The sequence below is a fragment of the Ixodes scapularis genome, unplaced genomic scaffold (genome assembly GCF_016920785.2).
Source record: "Ixodes scapularis isolate PalLabHiFi unplaced genomic scaffold, ASM1692078v2 PGA_scaffold2__306_contigs__length_199485367, whole genome shotgun sequence".
Taxonomy (NCBI): domain Eukaryota; kingdom Metazoa; phylum Arthropoda; class Arachnida; order Ixodida; family Ixodidae; genus Ixodes; species Ixodes scapularis.
Genome location: NW_024609857.1, coordinates 33,317,789 through 33,345,197, shown reverse-complemented (window position 1 = coordinate 33,345,197; position 27,409 = coordinate 33,317,789).

The following is a 27,409-nucleotide window of genomic DNA, read 5'->3' as shown; positions in this document are numbered from 1 at the left end:
TAATAACTGGAAACGAAACTTCCTCGGCTATCGGTCGTAGCAGAACGCGCCCACATTCCTCCTCTGTAAAACATTTAAAAAAAAATAATGCAATCGCTTGTTTGAGCTAACTTTATCATGCCCTGTATACTTACCGCTAGCCTCGCATGTCTCGGCAACCCGTGATTTTGTATCAGTACCTATTTATTTCACTGTGCCGTAAACGCTACGACTTCAAAAATTCATCCGAAAGGTACCGCTTTCGTGAAAACGTCGGCAGGACAGCATCGAAGTATAGTGACCTCACACATTTTATGAACTCCACTGCACGCGGCGGCTAAACAAACGGGGAGTTCGCCGTCACCCAACTCGCTATCGAAAGTAAAAGGGAGCTAATCTTGTATCACTTTCTGTCTCGCATGAGCCATAGGAGTCACCACAAAAAAAGTGCTACCATGAGTCATCTTTTTTTTTTTTTCGCCTCGCCTCGCGAAAAGCCTGAGACTGCGAGATAAACCGACGCCATTTTTTCGTTAACGACGCTAAATTACGTCCGTCATATTTACGATCGTGGCGGGGGGCGAGCGAGATGACCGTAAGAAATCTCGGAGAACTATACGCCACTTCCATCCTCTTCTCACGCGTGTCTCCCTCTGTGCTTTGTCTTGTGCGCATTTTTATATGAGTGCAGCGTACTGTACTTTTAGTGAGCTCTTGTTTGCACCACCGGTTTCGGTGTGGCCGTTTCCTTCTCCTCTCTCTTTCAGTTCGGGCAGTTTTATGGACGCCGTAAGTTAGAGCCCTAAGAAGACTCCGGTCCCCCCGGCGTATATATATATATATATATATATATGTATATATTTCCTCTTTCTTTTTTTAACCCTCTTTCCCGTATTTGAATCACTTTGTCTTTCACGATACTACTTTTTTTCTGTTTGTTCTTCACTTGTCTCGAGTCCTTCGCTGCACGTTTTTATTATCTATTATTTTTCGTCTTACTCTATCTCTCTCTTTGGAGAACACTCACATTTCGGGAAGTGTAGCCGCGCTCCAGGAAAACTCGAGTACTAAATGAATAGCCCGCGAGCGAGAACGGGCACCGGAGCAAAACTTTTACCAGCTCAAAAAATAAAAAATAAAAGGAGATAGGGGAGAAACATACCACCCAATGAGCGATATACACCTAAGGGAAACGCAGTGCATACAAGGGTTACATCTGGGTGGAAAAACCGAAAAACTCTACAAGAGGCGAGAAGAAACGAACCGCAGACTTCCCCCTCTGTCCCTTTTATTTCTCCTTCCGAGTCGACGAAGAGAAGTTACTGGGGCTGCTCGAGGCAAGCAAGATAACCCCACCCTCTTCATCTTCGTCCCCGGGCGCGGTCATTTCTGTCTGTTTGGTGTCGACCCCCCCTCTCCCCTTCCGGAGAAGCGCTGACTCAGAGGGGACTCTGGAGAGAGTCAGCTAACCCCAATTCGATTACGATCGGAGAAGCCGGAGAAGGGGACAAACCCGTGCCCAAGGAAGGGCTGCGCGATACGCCTTCAAGAGGCCCACGGCGTCTTCTCCTCGGGTGCGTGCGTCGGACTCCTGACCGAACGGCGAACGCTTCCCGTGACGCGCGTGCGTCTGTGTCGTGCCCGTCTCTGTCCGTCCGTCCTATCGGAAGGAAGTGGTTGAGAGAGGATATCCGAGGAAGAGAGACGACTTCGAGTCCCGATTTTCCCGGGTTGTTGCTGCGGGAGAATAGGGAAAAGAGGAGCAAGGAAAAAGAAACAGAAAGGGAGAGAAAGAGAGAGAAGGCGGGTTGGGAGGGAGGGGGGAGGGGAGGGGGTGACGAAAGAGTGACTCGTCTGCTTGGTGACGCAAGGCAGATTTTTTTTTCTTCTTTTGCAGGACTGATGTAATGGGGACTTTGTTCTTTTTTTTGTGGTCGTTGTCGTTGTTTTCGGTTCGAAGGTCGGGGTGCTCTCACGTCGTTCCACAATTGAGTTCGGCTCGTTGGGAACTGATCGAGGGTCGAGGCAACCGGCGGCGGCGGCGGCAGCAGCGGCAGTGGGTTGGAGGGGTTCGCCTGATTGCGCTCTCGAGTCTAGTGTGGGGCTCCCGCCCCCCTCCTCTTCGGAAATCTGCGCGCTCATGCTCAGACCGAACAGGCTCTCGGGCGTGACGCGAAAGAAGGGTTGTCCTTGAGGGCTTTGAGGACGGACGATTTAGGCTTGCGTCTGGCGTTCTCCCTCTACCTACGCTTTCTACGCTTTTCTTATTATTTTTTTTTTTTATTTGGTCGCATGAAGACGTGGCAGAAGAAGCCAAGGAACGGGACATTTACATTCACACCCGGGAAGACAGTAGACAAGATATAACCAGAGCCGTATATGTAGAGAGTTTGGCCATTCTTTGGGAAGTATAGGAGACATATGAAGCGGCGCCATTGGCCGAAAGCGGGCTGGGCGTGTTCCAGGGCGTCTTCAGAAATTCGAATGTGACCAACCAGAAGCCGGAAATAATACCCTGGCGGTGGCCGCGAGAAACAAACCTGATAACTGCATTGGAGTAACTCTGAATGGCTGAAAATATGGTACACGTGATGTTTCAATCACACTCATCTAAAATGATGGTGGAAGAGTGCGACTACCGGAAAGATCGACATAATCCTTACGCCAAACGCCGAGCGCCGGGAATCTGCCCGTCAGAGCGGTCGCACTCTTTCCGCGCAAAACAGAGTTGAGCGGCGCATTCGTTTCTTACATCTTTCTGCATGATCATGATAAAACAACACGTGAACCCTATTTTCAACCACAAAGAGTTACTACACTTCACTCTTACGCACTTATTTAAACCATATACGAACATAGACCTTCGATGATCGATCGGCTCAGAACTGTTTCTCGCTACCACCGCTTGGGGATTCTTTTCGGCTTCTGGTTGGCCAAGAGAGCATGCCAAGCCCTCTTTCCGAGTCTGCCGCACGCCCTGGCACTGCCTGCGCCTCCCATTGACCAAACTCTCTACATATACGGCTCTGGATATAACCACGCTAAAATGGGTGGTGGTCCATCAGATTTACTTAGGAATATGCTGATGCGTACCGCGGATCGAATGACATAGCAGCGTATTCCTCCTCTTGGATGTGAACGCCGCTCAGAAGGATTTGAATAACCCCGGGCCATCACCCAGCTTCTGTATGCTTCGTCTGGGATTGAATATCGATGCAAAGGTCGTAGTGACGTGGGGCCGCCTTGTCCTTCGACAGCTTTGCACGGAAAATGCTCGTTGTCTTGCTTGGCTGGAAGCGTAGAGGACGCAAATAAGTTCACCACGACGTTTTTGGGCTTTCTTTCTTTCTTTAATAACTGATAACAATAAATAAAAAGGATACATTGGCTCCTTCTATAACAGCGCCGGCTACTCCTTTCAACTTGAGTGATTAGTGTCCATTTCCTTGAGAGTTCACAGTTGTCACAGAAAATAAACAGTACATGGAATACCCTGCAATACACTCCAGGCTATAAAAGTACACTTTTTACATCAGTATGCAATGATTTGTCATGCTATTTATATATAATTCCTACACTCAAACGTACGCGTAGTGTACTGTGCAATATACACTAAAGGGGGCGTTATGCTCATTAATTTACCGAAATACTTTTTACGTTAAAAGCTAATTTTAGCGCGATAATATACAACCAAGGTGTATGAGTATAATAGTATACAGAATTTCACGGTTGAAGAGTGTATGTATTGTAAATTTGTCATATAATGATGTTTCCAATTTGGTGCCGCGTCTACATTGTTCTCGATGAACATATATTACCCTCAATAACTGTCCGATATTTTAGTGTCCAAGATAAAATCGCGTAAGGCAAATAGAGCCCTGTTTTTTTTTTTTTTTTAGAACTGGTGTAGGCCAAGGCTTTAGAACCTTGCCAAGGGACGATCGTCTAGTACAATTAGCTGTAAGTTGAGCTCTTTTCGACACTTTTTTCAATCTCGAGCATTCTACTACTAGGAGATGAGTTTCATCTTCGACCGGCTCACCATATGCACATTCTGGAGATTCTGCACGATGGATGCGGTGTAAAAAGCTGGCTGGCGGTATAAGCGACATTTAGACGAAGTCTGCGTAATATTGTTTGTATGCTGCGTGTGAGAGAAATGGGCACGCGCAACTTTATCTGAGGGTCTATTTCGCGAGATGGGAGGGGGCGTTTAGAGTGTTCGTCAAACCATGTAGAACTACACTTTTTGCGTACTACTCTCCTTAATATCTCCCGAGTGTATCCACGGGAAAGGGGAACCCGTTTATCCTGCCCGTCCCATTGTGCCCTTTGGCGAGGCAGTCTGCCGCTCGATTGCCCGAGAGGCCACAGTGTCCTGGGACCCACACTCCTCCGTGTCATTAGTTGTGTGCAGTGCAGGCGAATGCATCGCCAGGCGAAGAGAGAAAGGGCGAGAACTAGGAAGGCGGGACGGGAGAGGAGGGCAATGGAGGGCGAGGGGAGAAAGGGAAAGCATTAGGAACGTTAGAGAGGAGAGGAGGTTTTTCTCCTCGTCCGCAGCTTTCCCTAGTGCTTTCCCCTTCTCCCCTCGCCTGGCGTTAGCTTCGCCTGTATTGCACGCAACTAGTGACACGGAGTATAAGAAACGCCATGATCACAGGCTATACGCCATTTAACCATAACAGTTTTTTACAAAAAGGTCTCCTTTTTTTTTAAGCATACGAAAAACTTTGACATCGTTATTAAGATAGACAAAGAGTCAAACACTGGATGTAACATGAAGTCCTATGCGTCACGCCTTGCTTTAGAAACACTAGGTCTGGGTGTCGATTAAAACGTTTAACCCGATTAATCGCCACCCTTTAATTGAGGAATGAATCGATTAATCGGTTTCGTTTATTACCATCCATAATAGTTCAAGAAAGTAAAAACTACATAATCTTGGCTTTGCGGTTATAGACGGCAATCTATATAATTCCGGATTTTAAAGCAATCTTTATGTGTAGGTGGGAACAGTGAGAGGACACACACCCTCACAACTTATTAGATCGGCCTCAGAGGAAAACAGGTTCGTTGGTATTCTATCTTTGATAGTTCACACTATAGTCTCTGATGCGCTAACGGACACTCGCCGGCGTTAGAAGTGGCTGGAACACGTATCACCTTTTCTACTTACATGAAACTACAAATTCCGCCCTTACAGTTAACTTTAGGTCTACAGTAAGCCTAAAAGTTTCCTTCATACATGTGTACTCGTCCACGTCTGCGTGGTCAAAACGTTGAATTTGTTTTTGTCAAAATTTAACTGATTACCCGTTAAAAAAATAATCGCGATTAAAGCATTAATTGATTAATCGTAGGTTAATCGATCAATTGCCTAGCCTTAAAAAGTGCAGACATACTTTTTTTCTGTCAGATTCGAATTCCGTCTTGGGGGGTTTTTGTAGTGAGGACAGCGTTTCTTAATTTATACGTTTTATGAACATATTCTGAACTCATCACCCGTGGCGATATTTTGTAAAATCTGGATTGATTCTGTTATTCTTGTGCTAGGAGTATAGTTAAAGTGCTAGGAGTATTGCCATCTAAATACCCCAAAACCAATTAAATGGACCGCAGTTTATGATTTCACATGACAATTATCTGAGCGAGTAAAGGCAGCAAGGACACACAAATATCCAACACTGTTTTTTTCAAGAATTACAATATTCTGTTACCCCTAAGATGTATCAAGTCCTTTTCTTATAAAGAGATACTGAACTCTCCAATATAATTGAAAGTGCCTGGATCGCCCACGTATGTCACAAAATAAAGTTATCGCGAACAACTACTTTGCTCAATAATCACGCTGTGAGACACATCTTAAGTTGTGAAGGAGTCCGAAATTAACACATATACCGAGAAACTAAATGCAAAATGGAGATTAGTGTCGGATTTGTTACAGAATTAAAACTTGCCTCCTGGCGTAGATATCACACTGAACACGATTTTTGTTTTAGGATAAAGAGGCGACCTGCGCTCATAACACTCTGGCTTCCTTGTATAAGCTGCAATAAGTTTGCGCCGCTTAGTGAAGCCAGCACAGTAGACAGGCTCTGCAACTGGTATACCGGCACGCATCTCCGGCCCTACTATAACCGCCATTTCAAAAAACAAGTTCAGCCATCTATAGTGAATTGGAGTCGCGAATAACAAATGCAGAAGATGATCCTTGATAATCGGTAGATCCGTCTGTGTACACTTGAATGATACTGGGGTACTGAATGTATCCATGGAAAAGGCCAGTTGTGCCGCAACCATACTTCTTATTGAGTTTTAGAGCGCAGCTCTTAGAGGCCCGTTTCCGGCTTGAGCGGCGTCGACATCGGCGGGGGTCACGTGACCTCGAGGAGGGGGCCACGTGACCTCAGGGGAGTCACGTGACTTCGGGGGGTCACGTGACCCCCCGAAGTCACGTGACTCCCCTGAGGTCACGTGGCCCCCTCCTCGAGGTCACGTGACCCCCGCCGATGTCGCGTGACCCCCCGATGACGTCATCGTCACTGATGACGTCACCGGCATCCACATCGTCATCGTCATCATCACTGATGACGTCACCGGCATCCACATCGTCATCGTCATCATCACTGATGACGTCACCGGCATCCACATCGTCATCGTCATCACTGATGACGTCACCGGCATCCGCATCGTCATCGTCATCATCACTGATGACGTCACCGGCATCCACATCGTCATCGTCATCATCACTGATGACGTCACCGGCATCCACATCGTCATCGTCATCATCACTGATGACGTCACCGGCATCCGCATCGTCATCGTCATCATCACTGATGACGTCACCGGCATCCACATCGTCATCGTCATCATCACTGATGACGTCACCGGCATCCACATCGTCATCGTCATCATCACTGATGACGTCACCGGCATCCACATCGTCATCGTCATCATCACTGATGACGTCACCGACATCCGCATTGTCATCGTCATCATCACTGATGACGTCATCAGTGACGTCACTGATGTCGTCACCGGCATCCGCATCGTCATCGTCATCATCACTGATGACGTCATCAGCGACGTCACTGATGACGTCACCGACATTCGCATCGTCATCGTCATCATCACTGGTGAAGTCATCGGTGACGTCACTAATGACGTCATCGGTACCCGCATCGTCATCGTCACTGATGACGTCATCAGTGACGTCAGTGATGACATCATCGGTATTGGGGGTCACGTGACCCCCAAGGTAACGTGACCCCCCCCTGGTTAGTTTAACCCCCCCCCCCCCAGTGCCCTTCCCCCCTCCTCCTCAAGAGCTGCGCTCTAATTCGGCGTTACAGGGAGTTGTAAGCGGCTTTCATTTTTTCTTCTCCATTCCATTTAATGTCTGAACTTTAGGCATCGTCAACGTCCAGGGGGCAGGTGAGACTAGTGTTTCCCATTGAGTGTAACTTGGTAGTTGGCGTTGATTTTCTAAAAGAACGTTATCTACTCGTGCGCCTTTTCTGCTCATACGGTTATGAAAACGAGGGTGATCGATATGTTGTGACTTTTATAACAAAAAAAAATGCCTGCAGGTTCCTTGTATTCGAAAGACTGAGATTTGCGGCTCCCGTGCCTTCGCAAAAACTAGAACACCGGAAGTTGCACGAGGCATACTCCAGGCAAACTCCCAGGCTACGAGCCAACAAGTAATGTAGACGAGTCTCGGAGGTGCATGAGAGGCCATGAAGCACTGGTATAGAATAGGCTAGCGTTTGACATGCCAGTGCTACGTGCAAGTGGAGGAAAGGTGATGTTGAGCCTCCCCACTTGGTTCCTGTCATGTAGCGTAAGGCATTAACTATCGTACTGACTTTTTGTTCAATCGCAGTCACGTGCGTATTCCACTTAAGGGTTCGGTTTATAACGACACCCAAAAATCAGTGGGTCGTGATAATTTCTAGTGGTTCTCCGTTTGCAAATAGCCTGAAGTCTTTTAGTCGTTTTAGGGTGAAAGGGAGAACTGCCGATTTGGTCGTAGACAAGTTCATTCCATATATACTCCCTTAAGAACGACATAATAATGTTTAGACCGCTCAACAATTATGTTTTAACAGTATCGATAGATAGTGCTGACGCCCAAATGCATATCTCGTCTCCGTATATACGGAATACTCCGGTTCTTATGGAAGAAGACGAGGTAGCTGATTAACCGAGTTGAACATGTGGTGAGGCTCAGTACTATGCCTTGAGGAGCCCATTGCGAAGAGTATATTCCTGGTTTTTGCCTATGCTTGTGTCTGCAAACATCTTGCGTTCATTGAGAAAGTCTGCTATCCAGCGCAGAGTGCGACTGCGAACACCGAGTTGAAGAAGTCCATGTGAAACATGACTGATTAACGGTGTCAAAAGCCGGCTTGATGGCGCGAAATACGGCTGCGGTAATGTTACCTCGGTTTCTTTCCTGTTATTCATGAGTTACTTGGTTCAATATATAATCCATTGTGCATCGTCCTCTTCTAAAGCCAACTAGGTGCAGTAGCGCTTCATTTTCTTCAACCCATCATTGTAATCACTCGTTTATTAATTTATTTATGACTTTACCAATACAGCTTCTTAGACTCACGGGGCAGCATGACTCAGTGACATGGGCGATTTTTCGAGTTTCAAAAGAGGGAAACTTTCACTAGTTTACAGTCCTGTGGAAGACGTATTTGTTATCATATGCTATTAAACAGCTGAAGAAAAAGTATGGTTGCCTTAGGTCCTAAGTTTTGTAAGGGCTCCGTATGCTAGGCCATCTTGTCCTGGGGCTGTTTTTTACCGGAAATTGTAAGGCAGCCTGCAGTTCCGGCTTTGTGAATGGGAGATCAAACTCTGAATGAGTTGACTAAAAAGGTACATCTTTTGTTTGTTGTACTCCGTTGCATGATGTTGTGAATTCTATAGTAGATGTCACAGCGCCCGACCGCGTGAGCGGTTGGCAAAACTTATCTGCAACGAGGACCACAGAATTACCCCGATGTAATGCCAAATGCCGGAATCGGTGAATCTGGGTGACAGTAGTTATAAGTGCTCGGAGTATGTTCCAGGCTTTTGGTGTTGAGCTAAAAGGTAAAAGAGAATCGCAGTTACTGCGCCAGTGGTTTTATTTTTATTTGTTGCTAGTTTTTTTGTTGTTGACGCATGAGGGCATGGGTTCGTTGAGCCCCTAACTAGTGTTCAACTTGCCCTGATCGATTGCATTTCCGTTCAGCCCTTCGTTGTATAACCGGTAGCCGCTCATATTCGGCATTCACATCAGTACATCCCTGAGGAACGGATATTACACGCGTGGCGCGTTCCATATTTGTGCGAATGCTTGTCACAAAATTTAAAGTGTGCAGTCGATTATATTTATGATTTTAGCATTCACGTGCCGATGAACGTTCTGATTTGTTTATTGAGTTTTATGTTCCTGAGCAGAATGCAAAAGATTAGGTTGACTCACGGGGAGAGGAAAAACAATCACTTCCCTTTGTCTCGATATCTGTGCGCCAATTCATTCCAGAAGATAAGTGGTCGGAACAGAGTATTCGGTCTAAGAAACTAGAATATGGAGGACCGCGCAAGAATGTTGCGGATTCATTATTCAATACCGTTAGGTCTAGATTTCCAGCTGCGTTGGAGATCCTATCCCCACGAATATCGCATTGATCACTTCCCCAGAGAGGATTGTGGGCGTAAAAGTCACCAGCACCTACGAATGTTTTCCCAAGCTTTCGTCTCATACGGGAAAATTCGGAGAGCGCGATAGGTGTAAGAGGCTCAAATTACACTTGAAATGGCTAGGCGTAGCTTACCAATGTTCACTTTGCACGCCACCTATATTCTGGTGCATCCTCTTTCTATGTAGATACCAGTGCTTATGTCGGATCCTTTCGCACACGCAACGTAGCCCTACTGGGGTCGGAAGGTCGTGTCGTTTGATAGGTCGCATAGTTGGGCCGTCGGAACTGGGCCGCTACTCGTGCTTCAGAGATGGCGAGAATTGGACACTGATGAAGGGCAACAAACTGCTGAAAGTCGCCGCCTTTTGGTCGCAGACCATTGGTGCTCCATTGGACCAGAAAAGCATGTCGGTACCGATCATTCATTTGTAGAATAGGAGATAATTGGTGCACTCAGACGTGCAAGGACATACTCCATTGAAAGTAGCCTTTGCATTTCAGAAAGGTCTCTAGCCTTTGGTAGTGTAGCTAGAATTGCTTAAACGCAGCGAACAGAATCGAGAGCAGCAGCTTCTTCAGCTTTTAGGATCGGACAGTTGTGTTTTGTTGAAGAGGCATTAGAGATGGATTGGTGTTGATTGTCTGTGCCTCAACTTTTCTTGCTTTCAGAGGCGTTGGCGTCCGAGTTGAGTCGCGTGCTGTTGACTTGCGCGGAGGAATCCGCGTAGGAAGTCGTGGAGGTATCGGTGGTGGGGGCGTCCTGACGGTGCTTCTGGTGGTGGTGCCCCTGGTCTGGCAGCTCCGATGGCTTCGGCGTAGGTATACCTTGATCTTTTCTGGATTGTTTTTGGAGGCTCAGTAGACACCGGTCTCACTACTTTTGGATTTGGTGGTGGCAAATGACGCTTAGTCGTCTTGCCGTGAATCAGTTCGTGTTTGCGTAAAGTTACTATCTCCTTGTTTCGCACACAACCCGCGAATGATGCAGCATGTGATCCGCCACATTTCGTCCATCTTGGGATGGTTTCTGGAGCTGCATTTTTTATGGTTATGTGGGCCTGCGCACACTTTGAATCGATGTGGTCCGCGACACAGATTAGCCACGTGTCCATGCCTTTGGCAGCGAGAACAGCGTACCGCCTGTCCAAAGTATATTTTCTTCCAACGGGTCACTGGCGAATCCTAGAAAAACTCGTGTGGGCATTGGGAAGTCTTCTCTAAATTGTAATATGACACTGTACCGTGGATGCTTGACGAAGCTTCCGTCGCCTTGAGGTATGTAGGCGATGTGCCGTTCGACAGACGTCACCCCTTTGTCCATCAGATACTCCAGGAGTTGTTCATCTGTGTACTCGTTTGGGAAATTTCTTTGAGTAAGACTGCTGTACATTTGCCGCAACATCAGTTCCAGGAACAGTTTACAAAGCTAGAAGCTTATTTGCTGACGACAAAGAGGCAGCGCTTACCACAAGGAATCCATTTTTGGTGGTTTTATGTGAGCTCACTTTCTCGTGTGCTGTGGTGACAACTTCGTTTGCTATGCGGTTTTGTAACTGCAGAGCTGATCTCTTGCTCGCGGTCACGGATCGGTGAGTCAGTTCTCAAATTACCTTTCAATGCGAGGTTTTTTCTGTTATGTTGTTAAACAGAAAATTGAAGAGAGCGGAGGGAAAATGAACGTTTCTCGTCCAGGCACGTCTCCCGTTTTTGCGCTTTCGTAATTTTTCTCAACTCGGCGTGAGCGGAGACTGACATTATTTTTTTTTTTACGTCTCCATGACCAACTTCGCGAGACATCTTGCTTTATCTTCTTAGCAATGCCTTAAGTGGTGTCTGAACGTTAATGGTGTTACAAACGCCTCAAACCGTCGATCCTACGAGCATCGTTTTCAAAGTTCGTTTTGAATCATTGCATCTGTGCACACGGGAAAGGTAACTTTACAATGGCCAATACTATAGTAAACATGAAACGTTTCCGAAATAAAACGTATTTATGAAAAAAATGTTCATTTTGGTATATAATACGAGTTTCCCGTCGTTACAACACTCGTTCTTTAAATCTGTTAAAATTCAAAATTTTATAAGAAAACTGTTTATAGGACCAAATGCAAATAAATATTCAAATACAGGAATAAAGCTTTACGTTCCTGGAGTTTCCAATTAGAATTGATTGATAATTTTTTAATTCCATTTATGTATCTTCCAAGAAATATTACAATTTATGCAGTTGGCTGAAGTCTGTTTCTTAGAGATTCGCTGAGAACTTCCAAGAGTGATTGCAAGGAGGGAATATATCAACATGTTGTGGATGCAAGTATTCACGTGTAAAACCCGTCCTTTCACTGATCCCCGTGTCGTCTCTTCTCGAAATCGCTACCGATCTCCTAATACAACCTCCTAATACATTTTTAAGAACGTAGCGGATAATGAACTCACGTAACTTATTTTAAGTAATGGGTAACGTAGTTACGTTACCCGTTAATATATGTGTAGTCTTTTTTGGCGCAAAACTACGTCTCTCTCTGCGTTTGGAATAGGGTGCAAAGTTAGGAGATTGATCTCACAATAACTTAAAACGGAAATGACGTCACACAGATGACACCGGGGCGTCGACCGATTTCCATCGCCGTGCCTACTGCCGAGAGTCGTGGAGCGCGCATGCGCGGCCTTTTAATGCGATAGCGCACAGCAGGAGAGCGCTTGCGCACTCATGTCATTAACTCACCTGACCCACCCGTACACGCTGCGTCGCGGCACCTTGCCGGCGGCCCAAGCCCCGCCGTCCCCGCTTGCACCTCCGAAAAGTCAATTCCGGGTTCATCACAATATTTCGTGGCCTGTGCACAATTTAAACTGAATAACGAATCGAAAATTGACATTTTATGTGTTCAGTGACTAATAGTGCTTTGCGGTGTTGTTACGTTTACAATATTTTGTTTCCTTCTCGCGCTATTTCAGTGATATTGGGTGCATTAAAAAAATTATATTAGCGTGTGAAAAATACATTTTCTCGAGACAATACGTTGAAACATTCTGATTTAATCGAACATATGAACTCAGTAAATTTTGATTTAAATTAAACTAGTCTAAAATCACATAAATATGAATTTCTTACCTTTTTGTTATGCCATGTTCACGGACCACAAATTGTTCCAGCGACTACCGGAGGGAATTCCGCTCTTGACAAGAGGTGCCTCAGGTCGTGACAGAGACGGTCACAGACCTGTTGTTACATTCGTGATCCCCCCTTCTACCTCGTTGCGAACTACGGGCACACGCGAAAAACCAGCCGTCCCGTCACTTGAGGCTTGTTGGAGAGATTCGCGGGTCCTCCGGGTGTTATTATAGTCGCCCCTCCAGTAGGCTGCATACGATCGCCCCACGCGAACTCGAAATTCTTGTCCCACGATGCTTTTCCCTTTCGCAGAGGTATGATGTAGTGCATAAATGTCTGTCTGTAAATTTTCATATATTTTTTATTTATTTTTTAGACGAGGATGAGGCAAAGCCATGCTCTGGTGTGCCATGGGGTCGATTGTCTTTATGTGAAATATTGAAGGGATTGGGGGTATATTCGCATGGATGGATGCGTAGGACTGTACCCTTTAAGTTGGGTGGCGGCTTGCTCCCCCTGTTAGTGGTTTTAATATAAAATAAACAGTTAACCCTTTTTTTATGCAGTACCATGAACCAACTAGCCCAACAACAAGTCTCGCTAAGTTAACCTTTACCTAATATACGAAACGTTAGGCTTTTATTAGAAACTCCAGAGGAGGCAACGCCATCCAGCGTAGAAGATGTGAACGATAGAAGTTGGTGGGAACTGAACTACCGCGTGTGCAACTCTGCATCGTACGCTACCGCGGTCTGGCGGTTGAAATGTGAAACGGAGGAAAGGGGATTAAACGCACGCAATTGGAGGGTCGAATATGTGCGCGATCGCCATGTTGACGGTCCAGAGCATCGCTGCGGCTTCTTTCCTCTTCTTCCCCGTCCGATAGCCGGATCGACGCAGCCGGTGCGGCGATCGCGCGGCTGCCGGGTGATAAGTGCTCGAGAGGACGGGCTCTTTTTAGCCTCGAGCGACTTGAGCTCTGTAATTGGCCCTGCCGCTGCTGGGGCTGCTGCTTCTTTTGCCGATGTAGCTGTTAGCTGCCGGCGACTAACTTTGCACCCGACGCGGGCAAGCTGAACGAAGCGAGAAAAAGAGCGAATCGGTGGCCGACGTTGGAGTTCTGCCTCGGATGCCCCGAGGCTCTGTTCTGCAGAGCGTCCTTTTTCTTCCTTTCTTCTTCTTTTTTTTTTTTCTGCATTTTTTTTGTATTTTTTTGGGGGGTACAGTATTTATACTACCGGTTTAGACTATTTATTTGACGTTGAAAGTTTGCGCTGTGTGTTTCATGCGCTTTGCTTTCGTTATTTTGTATTGCACGTACGTGTACGATGTGTACCGTTGACGTTTCTCATCTAGTTACTTCCGCTTCCGGAATGGTTATCACGCGGTGCACGGTCTGAATATTTTTTTTTCGTTTGTTCTTTCGCTACATCCCAGATACAGTTGGCACGAGCCGTCCCTTTCTGACGTTTTTTCCTTTCGCTGAACCTATTCAATTTTCTTCCCGAAACAAAATCTAACGTAAAAAAAAATCACGAGTAACAATATCTGCTCGCACTCCATAAGCAGTCACGTTATTATTTTTGTTTCCTTATCTTTGATGATGTTTTTTGATGGCTGTTAGAAGTATTTTCTTCGCTTATAGTGCGGTATCCTGGGAAAGAAATACCAGTCGGCTGCCATTTCCTAGACCAACTCATCAGAGTCACTTTGCTCCGCAATTTCTGCGGAAGTAGTACATCCAACGCTGTTGCGGAGTTCAATGAACCCTTCAGAAGTGAATGATGACGCTAATTCACGAGGGAAACCGATCTTCTGAATGTAGTGTAGAGTCGGGTGAAGGAAACGATCCATATATTGGCTGGCCTCGTCCTGTCGAGCGATGACGGCGAATCCGTTGGATGGCATTGACGATGGCGGGTCAAACGCTGTTCGAATATCTAACAGGGAAGCGGAATCTGACAGATATCGCGTGCTTATGAATAACGACGTAGAAATTGTACTTTTCTGCATGGCAGAAGATCCGCTTCCCTCCTCACCCAGACTACAAAGGTGATACAACAGAGGAAGAATCAAAGGGGGATACGGCTCCAGTCTATCTTCGCTAATATCTACCCGACAAAAAAAAACACACACACACACACACACACGCACACGCACAAAAAACGAACTTAAAAAAAGAAAAGAAAAAAGCTAAAAGAAAAAAAAATACGATGTGCGTAAATTTTAGTCAGTCAATCAATCAATCAATCAAATAAACTTTATTTAACTAGGATTCCAAATAAACAAAGGGACTGTTTTTGGTGTGTTTTGCTGCAGACCACACCGAAACTCGATAGCATTTCGAGGTTTCTGCTATAAATGATATTCTGCTGATTTAATTGATACGAACCTCGTTCTCTCACTTAGCTCTTGGACGTATCAGAACGAGTCCCCTTTGTTTCTTTGTCCCTAGCTGAATGCTGTTCTCTTGCGAGGCGCATTTGAAAGCAAGGCCCGTGTGCAGGCCGGTCTTTCTCACGCATTGTTCTTATTGCGAGGCTCCAGAGAGTTGACTATGAAAGTGATAGGATTAGGCGAATATTTCCTGACTTGGTGAATTTAAAAGGGATGCGTATATACTATTATTAGTTGCCAATGCTCCCGGATTTTTTGTTTCTTCTTTTTGCGTGGCTTACTTTTCAGATTGTTTACTGGTAACAGGTACTAAAGTGGGCAATTTAACCTCGGTTTAATATTGGTCGATGTTCGACCGTGTGATCCATGCTAACGACACCCAGTTCTTGTTGTTCGATAGCGAATGATTGACAGCAGGATGTCACTTGCCACGCAATAATACTTGCATTTACAAATGAGGCCTTTCTTTCTTATTAGATTCGATTACGCTATCTCTACATAAACAAACGGTAGAAAAGGGGCGCGAAAAAAAAAAACGAGAAAAGAAAAAAGAAGAAAAACCGTGTGCGTAGCGGCGCGTTTCGTGGAAAGTGCGACAGATGGCGCTAGGCGTCACGACAGCTCGATAAAACGCCTAGAACGGGGGAGCGAAAAAACAGCGTTTACTCTGCGTGCTGGTGAAGCTCGCGCCGCCTCGTTCTTTATTACGCGAAACATGCTCACCTCGTCATTCCGTGTCTACTCCACGTACACTCGTGTTTCTGTATATAGGTAAATAAACAAATAAAAAAATTCTGGACAGCTGTGAGAGGAGGAACAGAAGTAAGCGTAAAGCTGGAGTCAGACTGTTCATACATTATGCGCAAAAGGCACGCGGTGTTCACCGCCGACATGATGACATTCTTATCTGCGCACACGTCTAAATCATGTTTGCTTCATACATGCGCATGTTTCGAACATGTCTGCAGGCAGCTTTTGTATGATCAATGCGACAGGAGCGCCAGACAGGGAAGAAACAGGCGTCGGACCGTGTCTGCAGTACTGGCAGTGTCACCGCTTAGCCTCGGAATAGGCTTAGCCTCGGAATAGGTGGACCCGAGGTGCGCGTGTTCTTAGTGGCAGCAAATTAGAAAGGAGACAGACATTGGCTCGTACTCATAGTGCTCGTATACTCGCTCCGTTGGCCTTTTACTCCTTCGTAGAAGAGCGTTAGCAACTCGGGAGCGGCAATAATCACTCGAGCAATAAAAGCCTCTATTTTTGCGATCAATGCACGATTGCAGGTAGGGCATCTGGCTGCCGCCGCCATGCTTCTCCCATTCTCCCAATGTGTAGTGCCGGATTTTTGGGCCCTGTGCTAAGGAATGGTGGTGAAGGCAACGACGACGATGCTGAATGCATATTTTCTCATCTTGCGAAGGCTAGATATTTTTATTTATTTTTTTTTCCATACTTTTGTATATTCGTGAATTCAATATAATTCAAGCTTCTTTTGCTGGCAATGAGGGGAAATTGATTGTTAATTAGAAACTGCTTTCCAAATAATCAGCCGCTCTAGCACTTTATAGTGTAATTCTTTAGGTACCAAACTAAAATCGATGAAATATTGAAGAAACTTTTCAGTTGTTTCATTCACATCCAGCGGCTACATAAAAAAAAACAACTGCAGAGCTTCCCTTTTCTGAATGTAGGGAGGTTGTCTAACTACCCCTTTATATAAATAATTATTGACGTGCACAATGGAAGGAGGAACACAGGAAAGAAAGAAATTTCGTTGGTGGAATAAGTTTTTATGTGATTAAGCCACTTTGTCCACGCTCTGCTAAACTGATCCATCACATCAGAAGCAAACACAGACTTGTACACCTTAACAATAAGAGGAACTACATGCGATTCTAATACATTGACCAGTGTCGTTTGAGCCCATTTACAAAGAAAGAAATTTCTAATAAAAATCGATATTTTTTTTTTGTATTTACACGCTGAGTGTTTGAAAAAGAAAATATTTGGATCAGTTTTACTAGTAGTCTAGTTCCCTCTAAATCAGTAATTTAAACCTTAGCGGCCATTTTCTTGTATGGCACAGAGTTCAAGAATAAGAGGTCATACCTCAAAAGTTGGTGAAACCACTGGCAGACCCGACATCGACTCCAGAGCAGTTCTTTGCAGTTATTGTTTATCGAAAACTGTTCTGGGAGTCTCAAGAACCGACTCCTTTAAACGACTGTTGGTGGTTATGGATTCGGGGTCCGGAATGCTTACCAGCAACTTTTTGCTTCTTTTAAACGTGCCGTTCTGGAGTGAACGCCAAATAAATCTTCACAGATAGGTTGAAAAAAAAAAAAAGTCTATCATTTGTGCTTGCTGCTAGAGTAGCCTTCGGCAACACTTGCTTAACTTCCGACCCTCCATTGTGCGTAAAACACGCCCAGGGGGCTACTGTTTAGCTACTGTTTAAACTTTTTTTTAACATTTTTTTTTTGGTTTGGAGAAAACTTTTATTTATTGTTTGCTAAAGAAACAACCATGCTAACCTCGCTGTCCTCAGGTGCTCGAGAGCAACAAACCCAAAAATGGCGGTCAGCCAACATGGTCTATTCTTTAATTAATCGAACGAATCGCCAAATAAAGAACGAGTCCACGGTCGATGAGTTGCATTTTCGACGGATATTCCTCCCAAAGTCCTCCACCACCTTCGCGTCCCTATCCACCACTTTCAGGTTAGACTCGCAGCGAAGAACTTCACTATACCGAGAGACTCTTTTGAAAAGTTTGTCAAGCAACATTGGTGGCAGCCGTATCTCGGGAATCGCTCTCTAGTCGCGAAGCGTCTGATCCGAATTGACGCCGAGCGCTGACGCGACGCTCGTGTCCAGTGCAAGCTCAAGGTGCACGCCCAAAACATGGCGGCCTCTAATAATCGACGCAGTAGCCGCTAGAGGGCGCACGCTTTCGAAAAGGGTCTATTCGTCCTCATAAAAATAAAAAAAAAAAATAAAAAAAAAATATAACAGCTCCGTTTTCGTTGCTATATTCATTTGACTGGAAATTCCACGGCGTTAGATACCATATTCGGCGTCAACTATTTTTGTACTATACGCTGTCTAAACTAGCGTGGCTTCTACGATGCTGCATTCCTTCACTGCTTCTCCCGTGGCTTGGTCGTGCGTCTCACTCGTACTCGCTTTCGTGCGAAGAAAACGGGTTGGAGCACCGCGGAAGCCATACGATAGGCTCGACAACGTAGCACGATATATGCATGGGGGTACCAACCGGGGGGGGGGGGAGGCGGCAAGGTGGGCGCTTGTTGCCCCCCCCCCCCCCCCCCCCAGTCCTCAGAGTGAGGGGCAAGGCACGTGTGTTGCCCCCCTTGAAGCAGCCGCTACTTGGCAGGGCAAACACTGGCCGGCGGCGCCCAAGGGATACCAAGGGCACCGCTCCATGGCCCTGGGGGAGGGGGGGGGGGACGGTCTGGTTTCCCCCCCCCCCCCCCCTACCCCAAAAACATTAAGTTGGTACGCCACTGGATGTATGTAGAGTTGACGCCCATTATATGCGGCCCGCATCTCCGCATGCAGCTCAGTATACAATTTCTGCCGGGGACTTGTGTCTCCTACTGCGTGTCCCCGTAGAGGGGAAAAAAAAAAAAAGAAAGAAAAATAAATAAGCGAAAACAGAACTTTAGGTTTCTTCTGGGCGCAGCAGCATATAAAGACACGCGTGGGGGAGCTCGGGTCGATAGCAACACGGTGGGAGTGTGGCTCCTATAACTTTCCGAAGGAACCGGTCATCCATCTTGGGTGGCCCCGCGAATCGGACGCCTTCGTCCATTCGTCTCTCTCAGGCCCGGGCGCAAGAAGATGAAGAGAGAGGTTGCCGCCTGGCGCGACCTATTTGCGGTAGACGCGAGCACCGAGGCAGGTCTCGGGCTCGAAGAAGAACACCTGAACACTATACGCGAGTTCCACCGGGGCGAGCGATGATTGCGGCGGGTGGAAGTTGCGAGTGTGCCAATGCTTTCGCACACACTCGTGCACACACTGTGCGATACCGTTAGCGCGAAGACGACGTCGACACAGTTTCGCATTTTACTTGGAATTGGTATTGGTTCGCACCAATGTTTATCGTTATGGTAGTCTCCCCCCAATAAACACTTTCCACCCCACTAAAGCTGCGGCCATACTACTAATGCATCTACACAGAAGACAGTCTGCTGATACTGCCTGAGGCGCGTCTCGATTAAATCGCTTCAATTCTAGTAGAAAAACAAAAACAAAAAAAAAAACATTGCTTGTTCGGGTTAACAATATCGCGCTATGTTCCTCCAGCAAAGGCACTGAACACAACCGTATATGAGTATGCAGGGTGTTTGATTTGAACTCCAACATATGTATTAAACAAGAAAGCCGTGAAAGTTACACTGATGCGGTCTGTGCAGACGAGTTATACGTTAAAGGGTGCATATCATAGGCGGCTATAGTCCTCACGATAAGTCGAATAATTAACCAAAATTGGTTACTAAATGTCTTAAATATTGAAAGTAAACGTTCTGGTTTAATTAGGAACTTGTTGTGCGTCATTGAGAACTACTAAATCAGTCAATTGTCAGCCAACAAAAAGATTTCGTGCGCGTTTCTTGTTTTTCTGTGCCCCGAAAATGCAACCAAATTCGGCGCGCTTGCACTTTCTTTTTATGCGAAAGCATTAACTGTTTCATTGAGCGAGCTGACGTCATCAGTCTGAAGCGCGAAAACGGCACCTAGTTTCCCCCATCCTTCGCTTCCATTGGCTGGCGCGCGACGACGCGGCTCCCATTGACCGCTGCGCTCGTCAGTTTCCACGACCGCTCACCCCATGGCGCTACGTGTCCATCAGCGCACCGTTGCTCCCCTGGGCACAAAGCGTCCAAGGTCAACGTGCCCAGGGGATCACACGCGCTCACCGGCGACGAAAAGTACGTAGCAAACGAAAAAGGTAGCGGACGAGCGGCTTGCATGCTTTCGCATTCACAACTCATAAGAAGTGCTTAGGTATACCTCGATCTTTCTTTTTTTTTTTTTTTCCGTTTCAATTGTTATTCGCGTATTTTCACCTCCAGCCTTACGCGAGTTTCACGAAGGATAGCATTTGCGCACCCCCGCGCTTTTTACGGGCTTTGAGCTTTTTTTTTATTTTGCTTTCGGCAGGTGATCTTATAAGACAGATACTTATTGCAGAAGAGTGGCGTCGGATTATCGGAAAAGGAAGAGAGGGGGAGGGGAGGGGAGGCGATTGCCCTCCCTCACCCCCAAGCATTTCAGATATTTTTAGTAAACAATTCATAGGAAAAAGAGGGAAATTCCCTTCCTCAAACGCACGTGACGCCCCTTTTCCAGACTCTGTGCATTTTGGAGACGTTTCGCGTAGACTACAGAATCAACTCGATATAGGTCTAACCTGAACATGTTGGAGGTCGTGCTATTTCGCCCTACGTATACGCTCTTCAGCTTCACTGAGGCTTTGAATATGCTCCGAGGCAATCAAGAAAGCAACGAAAAGCCGGTCAGCCTTTTAGCCGCGTATTGTTAAGCAGAAGCTTCCAATTCTCCTTTAAAGTCACGGAGTGACCTTTGAATCTCTCTGAATCTCGATTTCTACTAGACCGTCAAAGCGGCGGGTCCTTCATGGACACGCATCGGCCGCACTCTCAGTAGGGGGGCAAGTGCTGGACGGAATTGGATTGAATTGCATCCTCTCGGCCATATGCTCTTTGTTTGGGACTGTGAGGAAAAAAAAGGAGGATGGAGGGAGGGAGTGTGGGGAAAGAAAGGAGCGATCGAAGCACGAGCACTCAAATACACGGTCAGCGAGGCACTCTCAGCGGCAAGCGGTCTTTCATTGTTGGTTCGTCTACGTTCATTTCTGTTTCCCGGTCCTTTGTTTATCTGCCTTCCTTTTCCCTTTTCCCCTACGCTCTTTTTCGGCACTGGCGTGGAAGACAGCCGAGCAATCCTTGGGTGTCCTGTTTATCGCCAAGACAAGTTCGCCCCTCCCCTTTCTTTCTCCGATGCCTGGGAAGAACGTCGTCTTTCGATCGATCCTCGTCGGGAAGCGGAAAAGGAAGTCGGGCACCGGGAAAAAGAAAAAAAGAAGTTGGTGCAAGGAAGAAGACGAAGGGAGAAGACGCCGGCGAAACAAAGCGTCGGTCGTCCAGGAAAGAACTTCACAAGAAAGCGGCACGCAGCTCCTACTACGCAGGACACGATCGAGCGTTAAGGGCGTATGTACGGGAAGGACGGGAAGAAAAATAATAATAAATAAATAGAAAGAAAGGCAACGAGGTCCGAGCTGTATATACGCCGCCCGTCGTTGCCGCCTTTTTACGTTCTTCGCGAGAAAGTTTCGCGGTACATTTGACCACTCTTCGCTGTAAAATTTGAGCAGCCGGTCTTGTGTACGTATGCGTGCACGCACGAACGAACGCACTCACGCACGCACGTAAGAGAGGCCCTCGAGTGTATGTGTGTACATGTGTGGGCTTGAATGTATGTGTTCGTGAGGGTAGTAAGAGTGGTTTGTCGGCCGTTTTCTACGTCGGTGGGGAGACGCGAGCCCGGAGCGCGCAGTGCCGTCGTTTGGGCAAACAATGTTTGCGCCGAAAAACAAAAACGAAAAAAAAAAAAAAATAATAATAATAAAATAAAGCGTGCGCGCGCGCGCGCGCGGGCGAGGTTGGTTCGTTGAGTGCCGGTTTTTATTTTTGCGCGGGTGAACTCGTCGGACTCGAGGAGACTAAAAGCAGCTATTCGAGGCAAGTTTCGACCTCGGAATTTTTGTGCCTTTTCTGCTTGGTTGTCGTGCGGCGTGAGCAACGGTGGCGGCAGCTGCTTTGATCAGAAACGGGGCCTCGGCGGGTCGATGTTTCGAATTCGCCGTCGCCGTCCGTTCTTGTTTGTCGCCGTCAACAACAACAATGCACTAGCATAAAACTTACAAAAAAAGAATGCATATATTCTAACGGCACAGCCTTGCGTTTTCTTCTTATAACAACACGATAAAAGGGAAAACCTACTTTATCATTCGTAAGTGCAGGAGTAGCCCAAATGAAATGAGCAAACATCCATGCCCTTCAGTTACAAAGGTCTCCGACGCGCCAACGCGCCGTCCCCCCCAGTTGGCCCACCTCTTCTCTCCCCTCTCAGCACTCTGCCTGCACGCTGGCGTACACAAAAAACTAAACAAAGTCGATACAGGCGTCCTGAGCTGTAAATATTGAGGGCTCTCCATTTGTTCCGTAGTTGTGCATCGATATCTCGAGCTAAAAAAAAAAGAAGATAATAAAGAAACTAATACGTAGCCGTCGTCTGCTCTGTACACAATGATCAGATCCATGGCGGCACGCGCGGAGACATGGAGCGTGTCGATAAGGCCGTCCGTCGGAGCGCGAGGTCTCAGCCGTAGCCCCCGGTGGACTTGTATTCCTTTCCCTGCACATCCAGTTTCCCTCGGCTCGTCTACATGCGGCTCAAGAGGACCCCGAGTCCCAGCCCCTTGGTTTCTTGAAGGGGAGCCGCCGGTCGTCCTTCCGGGAACCAGTGCAGGCTCTCTCAGCCCAATTAACCACTTCCCCTCCCGCGCGTCAAGCCTTCCTCCCCACTTCTTTGGGATCCGTCGGAGATGCCTCGTCTCACCTCGTTCCACACTGCTACTGCCGCCGCTGCAATCGATCACTCACTCCGTTCTCCTTCTCTTTTTGGCCACGAGATGGCGCCCCTACTATATACGCCTCTCACCGTAACTTGGCAGATGGCTAGAGCTACGGTCCCAGCGAGCCAATCAGCGCATCGGAGGTGGACACGTGACTATACTATATCTCACTAGTTGCGCGCAGGGCTGTCAAAGCCATGGGCGGGAGTGGGAGAAAAGCCGTGCGTTTGTACGAATTTTGAGTGAGGAGCTTATCTTCTGCGGAGATAAAAGCGACGTTTGAGAGGAGAGCTGTCGGGAGCTTCGCCTCCGGCGCTCTGATTGGCTCGAAATGGGCCGTAGCTTTTGCTCTTTGCCAAGTTACGGGGAAATGAAGTATAGCTGTCGCTCTTGCCGAGTCTTTCCCGAAGGGAAGAGGGAGGCGGGAAAAAGCCAAAGCAGAAGAAACGCCGCGGCCCCATGAAGAACGCATTTGCGGCAGGGGTCACTAGAGGCGTTGGGGACACTGGGCTTAAGGGTTAGGGTAGGCCGGGTCCCCGGTCGGCACAGGACGCGGGGAGAGGGGGCTCAGCAGCCGAAACTGAGCATTATATCCCTAGACGTACATGGATGATTAGCTGCATAGGGGGCAAAGAGATGGACATTCCGAAGCCGGTTTGGGTATTCTTGGTCTGTTAATCTGTTACTTAGGCAGTAGTTTCCCGAGTTATTTGCAATTCTGACGGTGAATTGCGGGTGTACGATGCAGGCTTCCTGTATAGTCTGTTGCCCTGTGCTAAAACCTGACAGGCCAGAGTTTCTTCCGATCCCCTTTCGTGCGTCGGTTGACGTCCTTTGGAGAACTTGAATCAGGCTGACTGTTAAAGAGGAGAGGCGAGGATGCAGAGAAGGTGATCAGTTCGACCCGAGATTTTTCCTTATGTAGTGATTTTTTCCCCACATTATTTAGATTCTTCATGACCAAAGAAAAAACAACAAAAGTGTCACAATTCACGGTTTTATATTTGGTCGATATGAAAGGTGGCACTATATGCTCAAACTAGGACACCAGTGCTCAGCGGGTGCAACAAAGGTAAAAACGAAGTTTGGCCTCATAGTTTATTTTTCAACATGGTACAAAAAACTGCGCTTTTGTGAAAATGACGTGATGCTCATTTGGAGCTCGTGGTTAACTGAGAACAATGGCTAGTCCGTGTGGAAATGATGGTGATACAGCGAGCAATAAACGAGGACAGAGATGGACAGTGGCAGGGCGAGCCCGGAAGGCTTGGAATTATTATTTAATAAAAAAAAAAAATACTCCGGCTGTTTTTTTTTAGGTGTGTGTGCGCGCGTGTGTTACACAAATAAACTGTTTTTTTTTTTTTTTTTTTTTTTTTTAAATTCGGACTTAAGTCTTTGTGGTATGCTATTTGTTGTCTCGAAATCCAAAATAGCTATTGAGAAAACCGCAAATGAAGATGATGCCTAAACCAACATTCAAATTTTGGCGCGCCTTCCAGTAGTGTGACGTCATGAATGGTACAGACTTTCAGGTCGCGCAGGAAGTTTTGTTTTGTTCTGTTCTATAATATTCGACGCCCGATCGGCCTGTGCTTTGCTCGTCTCCCAAGGACCGACACAACACAACGAGAAGAGAGCAAATGAGTTTACTGTACTTCCCACTTGCCCGTCCGCCCGCCGGCCCTGGTTGTTGTTGCCCATCGTTCAGAGCTCGCAGATGGAGTCCGTGTCCAGGCCTGCGGATCGTCTCTTCCACACCAGCCTGCGTAGGCTAGCTGTACCGGGCTATCACAGCCCGAGTCTCGCTGCGGAACAACTCCGAGATCGTAATAGCCCGGGCCGGTATGGCCAGAGCTCGCCGTGCCCAACGGTCCTGTCCCAAACCTCGCTGGTGGACCGCTCCGGGGTTCGCCATGGGCCAGACCGGCTCCGTCGTTCCCGCTTGGCCCCAGCCTCTCGCCGCACGCTCTGTCCGCCGCCACGTCGTGTCTCTTCGGCCGACGGCCAGCCATGTGCCCTCCACCCTTTCGTCTTCCACCCTCGTCTCCTACACTGTCCTTAACAGAGCATGTCGAACGTCGTTTTAGAGCTCAGCTTTTAGGCGCCCGTTTCCGGTTTGAGCGGTGTCGGCGTCAGCGTCGGCGTAACTGCGCGCGCTGCATTATGGGACGTTTCCCCGCTAAAGTTAGCGTGAAAATTTCCCGCTATAGGTAGCGGGGAAAAGTTTCCGCCAAATTCCCGCTAAATTTAGCGGGGAAATTGACATCGCGTGAGCTCAACACCAATTCAGTTTCGCCGCTATATTTAGAGGGGAAAATGACGTCACGACATCGTGTCACATCACCCATGAACAAGGCAGGAGGAGAGGAGGAGGAAAGGAGGAGGACGAGGGGAGGAACAGAGGAGGATGAGGAGAAGGAGAGGGTACGGAGGAGGAGAAGGGGCATACCCTCCCCTCCGTACCCTCCCTTCCTCCTCCTCAAGAGCTGCGCTCTATACTCCATTTCACCTTATGTTGTACCGCAGAGAAGGCTAGAAGCGCGAGCTTACACCGTTGGGAGTTGCTCTTAACGCGCAAGAGCTTGTGCCGCCGAGATGTGCCCTGGAGCAAGGAGCTCGCGCTTGTAGCCTTTCCTGCGGTACATCATAAGGTGAAACAGAGTATAGTTTCGGATTACAGAAATTTGTAAACGTCTTTCATTTTTTCCTGCTTCTCAGTGAATGGGCTTTCAAGCATTTATTTGCCATCTTCAAATGTCTTGCATTCTGTTGGGAACGTGGTTTACTGCCCACTTTGCACCATTCGAATTCGGATTTAGGGCTAACCCCTTTGCTTCGGGGGATCTCAACTACTAGGGCGCTGGATCTGGTCAGTCGTATTCTGTTCCTTGATTCTCTCCAGCTTGCTTCGCTTTCCACCAGAACCTCAGTCTTCGTTTTATTGCTCCAACTGGTGCGGTCGGTGTGCAAACCCCCCCCCCCCCCCCCCCCCCCCCCCCTCCTTCCCCTGGTTCGCTGCTCGGCTTCGGCTTCGTCCTCGTCGGCGTCCCGGAAACCCATCGCCACCGCCATGTTCCCGCCGCACGCCATTTGCAGCTTCGGGCCCGCGCACTCGAGTATATGACGCGTTCTGCCATCCCCGCGACTCTTTGTGTGCACCCGGTTCATCTCACGTCCACATCTAAGTATTTTGTTCGATGCACTCGACTTCGTAGCTTTGCGGTACAGCCGTGGTGTCCATCGGTATACGTTGAGCCAATTTTGAAACAAGTCAATAACCATACAAAAAAAAAAAAAGAAGAAACCGCTGGTTAGATAAGTATGAAGTCACTGAATCCTTTAGATAAGCAAAGATGAACGTTGTACTTTCCGCAAGTAGTTTTTTTCTTTGCATACTTCAAGACTGCAGAATTGCTGCTTTCGGTATTCCTGAGGTTTGTTACCCATCCGATTGTATCAAACATCATCCACGGTGTTTCGATTGAAACAGCTTAAACGTTTGAGTGCTGAAGAGGAGAAGAAGATGGCCTTCCACGCTTTTGTTGCTGGCCTCTTGCACCAGCTCTTGCTAACGCCTCCGAAACACTCGAAGAAAAGTTCGCGAAAATCATCTGTTCTTTTCCGTTTCTTCTTTGGATCCCAGATACCACCTATATTCTAACTCTTGCAAAATATGCCAACTGCGCTGGTCTCTGGCGTTCTCAATATAGTGCGCACATGGGCACTTTGATAGTATACACCAAAAGTATGCACCGGGGAAAGAACGTTTTGGGCGAATTTAACATCTTCGGTATCTTGGAAACAATTTAAGAAAATATCATACCCCTCTGGGAGTATTTAGGGAATGTAAAAATGGAAAAGAAAATATTACTTATTGTGGCTTTCTGCACGCCTGTTCTTCCGCCATCTTCGTCGTCACTTTCCGTCGTACGAGTACAGTGTACTAGAATACGGGGTAGTGTTTGGACCGGCGCGGCTCGGCAAAGGGAGCTTGTGAGGCTGCGCGCGTAGACAGCAATCGCGGCGCTGCAGTCGACAGGGCTGCAGAAAATCGCTGCATCCTGCCCGTGCAGCCGCGCGTGCTCGTGCACGCGGAGCACGCGCATAACCACGCCCCATACTGACCCTACTGCCGATTAAAGCCCCTGTATCTTGAGAAAAGTGGCGCCATTCATGGAAATGCTCGAGACACGTGCCGCGCGCCACTTTTGGGAAGAACATGGCGTCTGAAATCTAGCTCAGTGTTGCGCAGTGCCGCCATGATCTTTGTTTTTGTAAGTTTTGTTTTGTATGTTACTATGAGGAAGCAACTGTAACTGTAGCGAGTTACTTTTATATTTAAGTAACTGTAACTGCAACTTAAAGAAATTTTGATAAACTATCTGTATCTGTAATGATTACTTTCTAAGAATAACTTACATAAGACTGCTTACGGGAACGGTGGACCCAGTGAAACGTAACTATTTAGCCGGGCAGAGATCTTCAACTGGGATGTCTCAGCTTGTAGACGATAGTAGCAGTA